Source organism: Argiope bruennichi, chromosome 10, assembly GCF_947563725.1.
Source record: "Argiope bruennichi chromosome 10, qqArgBrue1.1, whole genome shotgun sequence".
In the NCBI taxonomy this organism is placed as follows: domain Eukaryota; kingdom Metazoa; phylum Arthropoda; class Arachnida; order Araneae; family Araneidae; genus Argiope; species Argiope bruennichi.
Window position 1 is genome coordinate 23,331,446 of NC_079160.1, and position 13,715 is coordinate 23,345,160.

The following is a 13,715-nucleotide window of genomic DNA, read 5'->3' on the forward strand; positions in this document are numbered from 1 at the left end:
TAAATAACAGAAAAATGAAAAAGAAATATAACAATGCCCGGAGGCATTCGAGTGGTGAGGAAAAAAAGGCACACCAAAGGAGGACCTGACAAATAAAAATTAAAAAAACGGCAGTGTTTAAAATTTTCTTTAAGTAATCCTTTGAATGAAATTCTCATCTGCGGGAGACACATCAGCAGGTGTCAAACTTGGCACTCTGCCAACGAATTTCTCCAGTTAAGTTCCGATTCCCAGCTGTGAAAACAGAATGCCGATGCTTTTATCTAGTTGTTTATTTTATTGCTCTGTTATTAGTTGAATTGTTCAAATAAAGCACTGATATTTGTTATTCTCGCTTTATTTGTGACTGTTTCCCTACTTTCAGTAAAGCTTCCACCCCTTTCTCCATTTGTGTAATTTGCTTTGAATTTTATCTCTTTGCCATTGAAATGTGGAATTTTAAATAATTTAATCAAAATAAATTTTATTATTTGAACGCATTTATCCATTTTAATAAGAAAATTATGCTTTTTTTTAATTGGCATGTTGTTTATGAATACAAAGTCATGCATGTGCTTTTGTCAATTTTTATTAAGACAAGTCTGAAAAATGAAGAATAAAACATCATCGTGCGAAGATATTTCGAATTAAAGGCTTTAATTATTGAAATTTGATAGTTAATTATGTATATATTTTATTTACTTTGTTTCATTTTTGTAGAATAGAATTTTTCAATATAACACATTTTTTCGCTGATTTTCACTGTGTTCTGGAGTTTGAAAATTTTGTGCATTTGTGTTTTTCAGTTGGTCATCTAATATTTAATTTTTTTTTTGGGGGGGGGGGCTTCCTTATGAATTAATGGCTTGATTAGAATAATATGATATGATTTCCAACTCAGCTGCACTATCTGTTATTGGAGTCCAGAAAAATTGATTTTAAAATAAAAATAATTCAAATAAATAAATTTCATAAATTTAATACACTAATAAATGCATTAAAATCGCGTGTTTTTAAAAACTGGTTTTAAATCAATTAATTCAATGTTTTATTTCTTTTTCAATTTTCTACGTCTTAGCTTTCCTCTTTTTGTTATTTAGGCTTTTCCAGATGAATATACATTTTGTGAATCGAGGTTCACTACTGCAAAAATGATTCCTCTGTGAATTCATACATAATAAAATAACACACTAAACTAATTAAAATTTAAAATAGCACGTTATTTTATTATATTAAGATTCAGTTTATCAAAATTGTTTGGCATGACTAAATAAATACTATTAATATTTTACAGATAGCCTCCAACAACCGCTTCTAAACAGTTTAAAATAAATTTATCAACTTCTTATCTATCCAAAATGTATTAAAGCTTATTTATATTTTGCTATTTATAAGGATATGTTTTTAAATATTATTTTAACAAAAACGTTTTTCTTGAGAAGTTCCTTGCATAATTTTTCTTAATATTATGAATCCCAGCTTTTTTTAATGACGCAAATGAAAGCAATAAATTTAATAACAATATTTTGAATAATACATTTTTGTTAACGTTCTAAAAATTTTAAATTTTTAGTTAGGTTTTTTTTAATTTTAGGTTTTAAATATTTTAATACAAAAAATTAACTTAATATTTAAATTAAAGTTTATAATAATGTTTTAAATTTAGTCTTTTACATATTTTTTACGTTATTTTTTTTGTCTGCAATTTATAATTCTCATAATACTTATTATTATATCTTGAAATCAGTTTTTTCTCATATTTACTTTCAGATGGCATCAGTCGTTTGGAATCAAAATAAAACTTAATTAATCGATTAATTATTAATTATGATCCGAACTTGTTAAAATAGTTTACCCTCATAAAGAACAAATAAATATATAGAATTCCAAAAGTCAAAGACATCTGGAAGTGAGTGAAAAATCAATTACAAAGTTCCATTTTTAGAAACATGAAATAAGGCTGGAATCTTATTAATATAATATAGAAAAACTTTCTGAGTTTGTAGCCTTTTCGAAATCTTAGACTAAGAAGTCTTCTTACAATCAGATTTCATAATTTTAAATTTAGATAGAAAATGAAACAACTCAAAGCTTAGGATTAGGATAAAGTAAAAATGTGCATTCTATTTTTTCCTAACTGTCAGCATCTCGCGGTAGGAAAATTTGAGCGCAGCAAAGGATGTCTTGATTCATCGCACCTTTTAAATTCGAAAAGTCTTCGCACCATTAACTATGCAAAGTCCGATTTAAACTTTTCTGTGAAAGTATTTCCGCCTTAGGTTCTATTGCTGTGCGTGGGAGGTTCGTAATTCTTTTCGAATGTTAGAATTCCAAAATAGTTGACAAGGAAATTTTATCTTACCCAAAAGGTGTGGGCGGAAAATAGTTCAAATAGAAGTTGCCGATTTAAACTAGAAAAAGAAACCGGATATAGTGTTCTGAAATATATATATGTATTTTAAAATTTGTGTCGAAAATAAAATAAAAATGTAAAGATAATTTTTCTCTTAAATATAATAAAATTTGGCCAAACGCTTTTATATATATATATTAGTACTTATAATATTAGATATGAATTTTTTTAATATCAGAATTCAGTATCAGACGAAATATATTTTTTTCATCAGAATAAATATTTTAACATCAGATGGATAAACGATAGTATAAAATTAATACTTAATATTGAAAGTTTTTAACTGTAGTCATTATCAAGAGTTCTGCCAGTTACATTTTTTTTAAATTATTCTTTTACTGTATTTCAAACATTCTTTTGTAAAAAATTAAAAATTGCAAAAAAAAAAAATTATAAGCGCTCTTTTATTATAAAATTCGTAATAAGAACTATGATTAAAATTAGGCGTACTTAAAAAACACCATTTCTTGGTTTTGAAGTAATACCTTAATTTTAAATGCAACAAAATATCAGAAATTTTATCAAAGACGCGTTTTACACTGAAACCATCTCAACAGGCAACAATATGTCAGTTTTTCGTATCTTAGTCAAAAATGGAGGGAAATGCCATTATGAAATATTTGTAGCAACAATGAAAGTGATTTGAGTTTCATTTCAATAATAAAGTAAATCGTTGCGAAATATTCTTAAGATATTTTTTAAAAACACAGAAAGGCAGCAAAATCATACGGCAAAACATTTGCAAATATATATATATATATATATAATTTTTAGATTTTGCAAAAGTCATTTTTGCGCTGTAATATTTTAGAACTTTCGGAAACAATTCCAAAAACTTGTTCTAATTCATTATAATTTGAGAAAAAAAATCCCTTCGATGCATATTCTTACCCTCCAAATTATATTTGTGCTACATTTGGAAGGTTTAGTTCAAACAGACTTAAGTTGTAGTTAACACAGGAACTTACTGGAAGTAAGAGATATTTCTCAAATTTAAATAAATGTTTACAAATATGTTTTTTTTTTCCTCCAAAATTTTAGTATAGCAACGATGCAGTTTACTAATAATGATAATAACGAAAATAATGGTGTCATTTCTTTTTAAATGAGTTAAAAATTTTGACAATTTTTAAAAATGGAGGTGCGGGGGATCGAACCCCGGGCCTTTCACATGCAAAGCGAACGCTCTACCACTGAGCTACACCCCCTTCAAGAGCTTAGACTCTCATTGTTTCTACTTATAAACAGTGACCTATTTCTAACAGAGCAGGTGTTTGGATAGTAAATAAAGTCCTGTAAACAGCTGGTTGAAGGAAAACAAACACTGTTCAAAGGTTTGAATACAATATTTTTAAACCACAATTAGTTATCTTTAAACAATAATAAAAAAAAATCACAAATTCTTGGTGATTTTTAAAAAATGATCACAAACTGAATTATGATAAATTTTCGGTATATATTATAGAATAGGAAAATATTAATATGATAACTTTTTTTGTATATTCACTCATTAATTGTTGATTTGATTTCTGTTTATAACTGACATGCTAGCTGGTGTTTATAAATACACCGGCATTGCTAGTTGTTGTATCAATAAAAGTGTGTGAGCTTTTAACTATTTCGTGACTCTATAGAAATATTTTTGCACTTAAAACAATATCGTTTAGTTACATATCCGTTTTAGGCTTAATTGTATGTTTCATACATTAATCAATTTTTCTATCAAAGTTCTCGGTTTTCAGTATCGATGATTTTTTGCAATGTCTCTTAATTCTAAAAATGCATTGCATCAAAATGATGAATCATTAAATTCTAAGTGAGAATATAATTCTATTATTTTTAAAACAAAATATAAAATAAAGCATGAAATAAAAATATTTTTAAATAATAAATAAATAAAAAGTAACTTTATCTTTCAAATGCTTTTAATTGGAATTTTTTTTTCTTATTTACATCACATTTCGGTTTAATAAAATCCTCAGATTTCTACTATCTTTTGCATGAAGGTAGTACGTTTGTTTTAATTATATTTAAATTTTTTAATCCATTTATATATCTGAACATACTAGACATTTTTCCTTTTCCTTGTCGATGCTTCGATCTGCAATTTGCTGATTTGTCACCTTCTCTCTGATTTCTTTGACACCGTCGGTGAAAGATTTTTACATTGGAAGATTTGAGACCTCATATTAAAGTATTAATATTCCTTAAAAGTAACTTCAGAACTTTCAAAATCGCTCTATCGAAAGGTTAATGAGAAAGGAAAAGTGCAATGGGAAAGAATTCTTCTGCTAAATCGTGAATTTACTTTTTTCGCGAAGAATTCCGACTGAATTCGTACGAAAGCGAAGTCAATTATTCGCGAATTTGAACGTGGCGAATTCCTAACATTCCACATTTAAACCTCCTGTTAAATAAAAAAAAATTTAAAGGGAACCGATTTATAGCGCTGAAATTTAAATATTTCACTCTTTCTAACCAGTTCCGCGAAGAAGAAAAAGAATATATCATTTGGAATGAAAAATTCAGAAAAAGAAATTCTACAGAGCTGAACTTAACTGTGCCCGTGTTCGTGAACCAATCGTGTTGTACTTCCAGAGTAGTTCGACATTCCAATTAGGGTTGAATTAGACCGCGCTTTTACTTCGAGAATCGTTTCGTTAGAATTTTATTTCTGATTCAAGTCTTGGAGGGCCTCGAAGCTATTTTAAAGAGAGTCGCGTTGCTTTGTTGCGTGAAGTTTTCCTGTGCATGCACCGAAAAGGAACTGTTTCTTCAAGTTAATCAGAAATCTAGTGTTTGGAAAGTGTTCGGAAAATATTTGCAGACAGCATTTAGCTCCATTGAATGTAAGGTTTCAGTTTGTTATTTCTATTCACTCTTTTGACCTTGCCAAGAATTTTAAGGTACATTTTTTCATATTTCGCAACAGTAAGCAAAAAATTATAAACATACCGTATTTGAAATCAATAACGTTTTATTCTTTTATTATTTGTCTGGTAAACCATTGATGTATGGGCAAAATACTTTTTTCGCCATTAACTGCTACAGAAAACCAATCATTTGCAATATACCAACTTTTAAATATTCTCTTATCTATAACATCTTTTTATTGGTATATATATATATATATATATATATATATATATATATATATATATATATAATTTACACATGCCGATAATTCGTAATTTTTGGAGACACGATTCTTTGTGAAGCGAGTGACAAGAAAAAAAATAGTTCTGAATTCAAATCAAAATAATAAAAAAAGGCGTCACATTTTGAAAAAATAATAATTTTTTTTCATTGAAAATTGTTAATAAAGCTTAAACAACAGAAAAATAAATAAAAATTGATTGCCCTAAAAATAAATTTACATATATGAACAATACAAATGAAATTTCAGTATCAGGTATTTAAATTTCAAAATTCACTATAGTAGTAAAGTCAAACTATCATGAAAAGTTCCGGTGTCCTAGCATAGGGATAGCGCGTCTTCCCCGTGATCTGGGCGTCCCATTTCTGACATGGTTGTTCTTCTGTTTTCCATCTGTGAGGTGTTTGAATGTGCCCCTCTGTAAAAAAAGGGTTGTGCAAGCGAATGTGACGCATGAAGTAGCTGAGTCGTACTTTTGACCCAAGTTGGTGCTGCTGAAAAAATAAGATAGACCCTCAAGTCCTGGAATTACTCCTAATGAAAAAAAAATCCTAACCGATAAAATTTATTACAACATTTTTATCTCAATTGTGTATTTATGTAGAACAAACACACTGGAACAACTTTTCCATGAACACCAACATCATGTATGCACGCCTGATGACATGCATTTCATACATAGCTTTTGAAACCTTGAAAATCTCTCTTAAAAGCATTGTCAGCTTTTTCATTTCGATTCTAAACAGAGAGAACAGTACTTCAAGATCGTTCGAATCCTTTTCAACCCTTGATCAACCTCCACATTTTTCATATCGTCTCCAGTGTCAGGGTTCTTCTCTGAAAATGACACTGGAGTAATGAAAATTTCTGCGAGAACAAGAACAAGAACGTCTTGCCACTACTTGTTTCTGCTCCATTTTTTTTTTCCACAACCCAACATGAGCGTTTAGCCCCGCTCCTTGTTAAATGACAAAATGACAGGGACAAATTTTCTTTCCATAAAGAAAGAAAGGAAGGAAAAAAAACCTCCACATTTAAGAGATCAACAGTTTGGTGAGAGGTGTTCTTTTTCCTTTCTTCTTCTCTGCCTTCTTTCTCTCTTCACTTCGCTTCGGTAACATGATTTTGATCTTGCCCGGAGTTGCAAGACATTCCTTTGGGAATTTTAACATACGTCAGCTCTCGAGTTCTCTATTTTAGTTCTTTTTTCTCCCTTTTTTTTTCTTTCAGAGGGGTGGAGAGAAGTAGTAAAAGAGGAAGAGAAGACAAAATTTTTCGCCATCGAATTCTTTGGGTTGATTTAACCCCTCTCCCATCTTTTGCAGCCGTCGATATTTAACTCTCTCTCGTCGATGTTTTGTTTTCTTCCAATATTTTGTAGGAATCTTTCCTGAATGTTTCATGATTTTGTACGTACATTTTTTCAAGCATAATTTTTTTTTCTGTTTCTAAGTGAAACGTTCTCTTTCCATTAGTCTAAATCCTTATATGCAATGTCCCGAAGGAGATATTTAATTTTAACTGCTTCTTTGCAAAACAAAAAATAGTATTTCTTTTCCCTGAAATGTGTTAATTTTTATATGAAAACTTAATTGATTTACAAGTTCTGTTATTAAGATATAACAAGATTGAGAAAGATTTTGTTTATTAAATTTTGATTCATAACGGAACTACGGAACTTATTAAACATTTTGAAATCACCCCCCCCCTTTTTTTTAGAAGTTTGTAAAGGGGGTTAATTCAAATACCCTAATTCATAAGTAATAGGGAAAATAATACTTTGATTAATTATCATAAAACTGAGTTCATTTTAACATAAATATTTACTATATAACTATTTTTAACTAGGTAACCATAACCATGTAATTTAACTATTGTAGATGACTAGCTAAAGGGTGTCCCAAAATAAATGCTAGATTTGAATTTGCAACCCTACTAAAAAACCATTTGACAGTTTAGGGTTACTAAAAATGGAACGTTACACGATAGAACAATGTGTTAACACAAGATTTGAATTAAATAAAGAACACGGTTTTTTTCTTTAAATTGTTATATTTTTATTGAATCGTAAAGTAAACAGCATAGGGTTATATATGGAATAACACATAGGGCAGATGGTCTCCACAGCTTTGCTGACACATACGCACTCTTTTTTCGAAATTTTTCATGACCATTTTGCATAACCATGGCTAAATTTCGTTATGCAGCTTTGAATTTCCTCCTTCAATCCACGCATGCGTCTTGGCTTGATGACATAGACCGATGACTTCAAATAACCCCATAGAAAGAAATATAGTGGCTTTAAATAACAACACTATAACAAAACAAAACTAGAAACAAAAAATAATTCATCACTAAAACTTATATAATTACAATCTAACGAAATTATATCCCGATTTACGCTATTTCATCCTAGGACCAACAAAAAACAATTTAAAGCGAAACCAAACGATTTTTTAAGCTCAAACTATAAAATTATTTTTCATGATTCTGCTTATATTTCATTTAGAAAAAACAAAATAAAACACTGAACAAAAAAAAAAAACAATTTTTATCAATCCTTCTTATAATAAACTTCCAAACATGGCAATTTACACAAGACCGGTGAAAGCAGTTCCTATTGTGCGAACTAGACAACTTTCTTTTTAAAAATTCACTAACTAGATGTTGTTAGTACTTAATGAATTCACTGCAGTCAAGGATTTTTTTCCAAGAAGCTGTCTCAAGTTTACAAAACAAAGGTGTGACGAAAACAGATGAGAGTTTACGCCTCATAATTAAATCATTAGATACATTGTTTAAGTAATTGGATGTTAGTCTTTATCATACTTTTGTAGTAATTCGAGATTTTTTTTTCCCCCGAAGAATTTTACGAAAAGATTTGCGTTTGCTTATCCCCCCCCCTGACAAGTTCAATTTATGAATTTATGCTAGTTTTCTGGTTGTGGTATAATTATTATATTGCATTTATTTATTTGTGACTTAATGAAATCTCTTAAATAATTTTCCGAAGAAATTTTAATTTGTTTAAACTTAACGTTTTAATATTTGCTACATGTTTCGTTTTGAAAATAATAAAATTAATTTCGTAAATGAGTTTTAGACATGCAACTGAATGTGTAAAAGAAAAACGTTTAGCTCTTTTACTCTCTCGTGTATGAAATATTGAGAAAGTATTGTAATAATATAGTTTAAAATTCAAAATTTGAGATTTTGATGATTTTTCACATTTTGCATGTCACTGAATTCGAAAAACACAGTTGTGTCTGTCTGTGTACATGAAAACTTGAGAGCGCTTTGTGCTAGACGGATGAAATTTGGTGTATGGACTTACAACAAATTTATAGACCTCTATCATTTAGAGAAAAAATTTAAAGATATCACTTCTGCAGGTTTAATTTTTAACGTCCATTATAAGTTAATTTACTACTTCTGTTTAGAGCTGCTAGGCCTTAATTAATTCGTAGCTACATAAATGATTCTTAGTTGTTGAACTGAAGGTTTTGAAGTAAAACCCGAATTCGAAATGAGTTTTAAACAATGTTTAAAAGAAAACGTTTAGTTTTTTTACTTTTTCGCGTACGAAGAATCCATGGTTTGTATGGAACTGGTGTAGGTTAAATTTGACTTCGAAAGTAAGAAACCTTCCAGCTGAAGGGGTGCGAAAGTAAGGAGAGGTCCAGATCAGGTGTCGTTCTCATCGTCTAACAAGCTTCAAAATAAAAAATTAATCTCAAAATATCTTTCGCGGTATTTCTAAACAGGATATTAATGTTACTTAATGTTAATGCATTAGAAACCACAAGATAATTATAAAATATCTTAAAACATAATATTGTTTCTAATAATCAAATTAGTTATCTATATATTTAAAATAATAAAGAAAAATCAAGAAACCAGTCCTCCGGTCACAATCACAAATCCAATTTCGCTTGTTTTTGTTTCATATGAAATAAAAACCGGGCTTGATCAGGTATAATTTCTATCCTTTGTTCGTTTTCCCCAACCACTTTCCATTTTTAAGAGGAATATAAAAAAAAAACAATTATTCACTATGAACAAAATTTCGCCAGTCCCAATCACTGTATCGATTTTGTTAATTTTTATTTCATTTGAAAACAAGCGACGTTTAAATGTGTAATCAAAGATATCTTGACCCTTTTTCCCCATATTTTTGAATGATGTTATGAAACAACACATTTACTTCTACAACCGGACTGATTTCACCAATTTACTTTTATTGTTTATCAATCAGAATGCTGTATGTTTAATATGCAAATGCAATTTCAAAATTGTACTTTCATTTGATATGATAAGATACAGTCAATCAAAATGAATTGATGCTAATGAATTAATGTAGTCAATACAACAAGAGAACAAATGAGCGTCCTTGATGGCTGGATGTTACTTTATTAAATTAGTAATATCTAAAAAACTAACACTTGAAATCAGATTAGAATAAGAAGATAGCCAAAATTTTAGACATAACAAAATCAACATTTTTTTTATCGCCAAACATAACAAAAAAGTTTGATTTGCTAATTAATTATTAATTAATTAGATTAAATAAAAAATTGAGCTAACTGTATTAAATAAGCTGAATGAATATGTTTTCATAAATCAATCTCAAATCCGAAAAATAATTTATTATATTTTACTAGAAAAAATGGCATTTAAAAAAATGAATTGATTGTCTTCATTTTTAATGTTCGAACAGCTAATAATTCATACTTTTTAATAAAAAAAAATTAAATAAATAAACCATAGAATTATATTTTTTAATGCAGATTTTTGACTACAATAGCTTAATAAGAAAAGTAAAAATTTTCCCTCTTGCACGAAATGTTCTGATAAATTCCTTTTTAAAATTCTACTAACTACGCTTAGGTAGTACTTAATGAATTCACTGTAGCAGAATTTTTTTATTCGCAGAGTTGTTCCAAGTTTACTAACAAAGCTGTGATGAAAACAGATGAGGGTGCATTTTTCATAATTATATCATTAGGCATATTTTTTATGCAGTTGGTTGTTAGTGTGTAACATTCTTTTAAGGTGTTTCAAAGGGGTTTTTTTTTTCGTTGTTTTGTTTTCTCGCGCTTTCTATAAAGGGATTTTACCTTTGTTAATTTCTTCATACACTTTCAGAAAGCAAATTTGTTTCTCATTAGATGAAATTAGGTTTCTTTAAGAAATAAATTTGTATTCATTCTGACATTTTTGAAATTTTGTATGTTTCTTATATAACTCTGATTAAATTTAAATTTCATGGATATTTTTAATCTGGTGTTGAGTATGGAAAGACGGTGCGAGGCAACCATTGCAGTAAGGGTAGGGTATATCCCATACTAAGGAACATCTGCTTGTTGTTATTCATGTTGAACAGCAATCATGTGTAGCGATATTATGAGTTCAATAAAGTTGATATTATAAGGAGGGTTTTTTTTTTTGCAATTTATTTCTTTTTGCTTAACTATGCTTTCATCATAGTTTAAGTACACAATGCTGAGTCTCATTTCTGAATTTCATATCTCTCAGATGATTTCTCACGGAGTTACGGCAAAAAAGCAACTATTGCTTACGTTTTTCACATCAGTGTATCTTTAATAATAATAAAGCTGCCTTTGTGAGAGAGTTAGACCTTGAATTATCAAATTTGACACATATACTTTGGAAGTTGAAAATGTGCCCTTCGAAGCGACTTTTTAAAAATTTTAATTAATTAAAAATTGAGAGAGAATTTAACGCTTGTTTTGCGATGGCTGCCAAGAATATTATTGCATAAAAGTGATTTTATACATCATTTCAAAGTTTAAAAATTATTTTTGAATTTTACCAATTTTTACCTGAATGTTGACAACTTCTTTTTAAAGAAAAAAAAATTCTTGCATAATTTTCAATAGTTGATTTTATTATTGAATCGAAATTCGTGATTTCTTCTAATTTTAAAAGTATGGGGAAAAAAAGTTTTGTTTATTGTAATATTATAAGCACAGTTTATATGAAGAATGAGAAAATGAAGTTACATGACTGCAAAAAACAGCGAGCGTGCAATTTGAAATAGAATACCACTTAAGCTTGAAACAGAGAAATACTTCAAAATTCAGTTCAGAATTAAAATTGCATAATTCCATTCAGTTTTTGAAATTTATCACGGTTTAAAAAAAAACAGCAGAAATATATCATTTAAATTTTCTAAATTGTTAATAAAAAAAAGGTGCAAAAGAAAAAATAAATTGATTCATTTTTTGCCCAAAAGCCAATGAAATGCATTAAAAATCGATAAATTAATAAAATCAATAAACAGAAATGAAAAAAAAATCTGCTTCTTTCGTAATTTGGGAAAAGATAATTACTAATTAAAGAACCTGACCTCTAAAGCTGGAAAATAATTTTAAAAAATAAAGAATTAATTAAATTTATCCAAAGAGTCATTTAAATAAAAATAATTTATTGAAAGATTTAATAATTTTAATTAAATTATTCTTCATATCTTCTAATTAGGTAAACATCAAATGAAAAGGAAAAAGTATCTGTGAGACATATTAAAGGAGACTCAGCATTAAAGAATCTCTGGTTTAAACCATTTTCCATTAAATGCTAATAATAGAAGACAGATTGAGATATAAAATAAATAATCAAAAATATTTTTTAAAAAAGCATTTCTATTAATATGCTGAATGGAAAATATTCTTTTTATTAAAATTCTTTTCTATGTTTTTAATCTAATTTATAATTTTAATTTAATCTTTAATTTATTATATATGTTATAAAAACTCAAATTTAATTTTTAATTAAAAATTTTAATTTTAATTTGACATATTGGATGGTGTCAGATAAATAAAATTAAAATTGATTTAAATTAATAGATTATTTTATAATTTTCTGAAGACATTAAAATAGTAATCATAATGAAAGTATTCAAAGTTTCAGAATTCTAGCACATTATGAAGAAAATTTTAAAAAATTACATCTTTTACCAACATGAAATAAAAGTGCATAAAAAAAATCCAAAAATCTTAAGATCATATTTGACAAAATTGTTAAAAAAATATTTCAAAATTCACATTAAAACTAATAATAAATATTAACAAATTATAAAATAACGACATATAATATGATTTCAAAATTTTAAATCAAGTTTATTATTCCATTTCATTCTTATTCGAATGTTTGTTTTTATTGTTGTTGGTTTAGCATGCAACCTATCCCTATATAAAAATCTAAAACAATAGAAAACATTTCAATTTTCAGAAACCATATGCATCGGCTTATTTAAAAATGCATTTCTGATCCTATACAAGCGATCTTTTCTAAAAATAGATACTTTTAAATCTCTACGTGTTTACTTCTCCGAAACATAATTTATTTTCGAATACTCTGCATTAAGTATTCATGGTTGGAAAACAACTCCTGGTGCAACGAAAATAACAAAAATATCGAAGGGAGGGGGAAAAAAAGCGTAAGATTTGGCGTCTGTGGGAAATCCTTCAGGAATATCGTGAGGATTCCTTTTTTGATTCCACCTTAATTGTGTTAGGGTCCTTTACTACAAAAATTCACGGGGGCAGCACCAGGGGGGCAGACGCATAATAAAACGCTAACATCAAACGGAAACTTCTTGTTTTTGTGTTGACGGAAGAAAGGTTCCCCACACAAATGGTTTGTGTTGTGGTGTGCAATTTTTATGAGCGTGTCGCGGAGCGAGTGGAGTCCCGAGCGTTGCTATGGTTGCAGTGACGTCAGAGAGATTCCCGTTGCTAGGCGACCGGTTCCCCGGGACGCGCTTCTCGTCGAATCGGAGATTGGTCCGCGGGCACTTTGAAGAAGCGCCCTCTTTTAATTTTCTAGAAATTAGTTAAATGCACGTTTTCTGCAAAATTATGGAATAAAAAAATTGTAATCGTGTGCTTTTTTTCTCTAAAACATAAAAGTGCTTTTCATCATAAATTTTCACGCAAAATCTTGATTATGACGAATGTTTCGACCACCACATTTAATGAAATTTGAATAATGTTTTCTGCGGTATATTATTTTTGAGGAAGAAGTTAAATACAGAACAAATAAAATCAAGCCTAAAGACTCAATTACGGATGGAAAATGTCAACATTTATATTTAGAACGCAAAGATGAGACCAAATGTGAGTTGCTTGATTATTTTTGATAAAT

At 28.6% G+C, this 13,715-nt stretch overlaps 1 protein-coding gene and 1 non-coding gene across 2 annotated transcripts in view; one reads left to right on the top strand and one right to left on the bottom strand.

Moving 5' to 3' along the window:
* LOC129988356 (synaptotagmin-9-like) overlaps positions 1–13,715 on the top strand; it is a 155,377-nt gene that overhangs the window by 69,091 nt on the left and 72,571 nt on the right. The window lies entirely within an intron of this gene.
* Trnaa-ugc (transfer RNA alanine (anticodon UGC)) lies at positions 3,529–3,600 on the bottom strand. Its single transcript has one exon. It is a non-coding gene; the product is annotated as a tRNA-Ala (tRNA).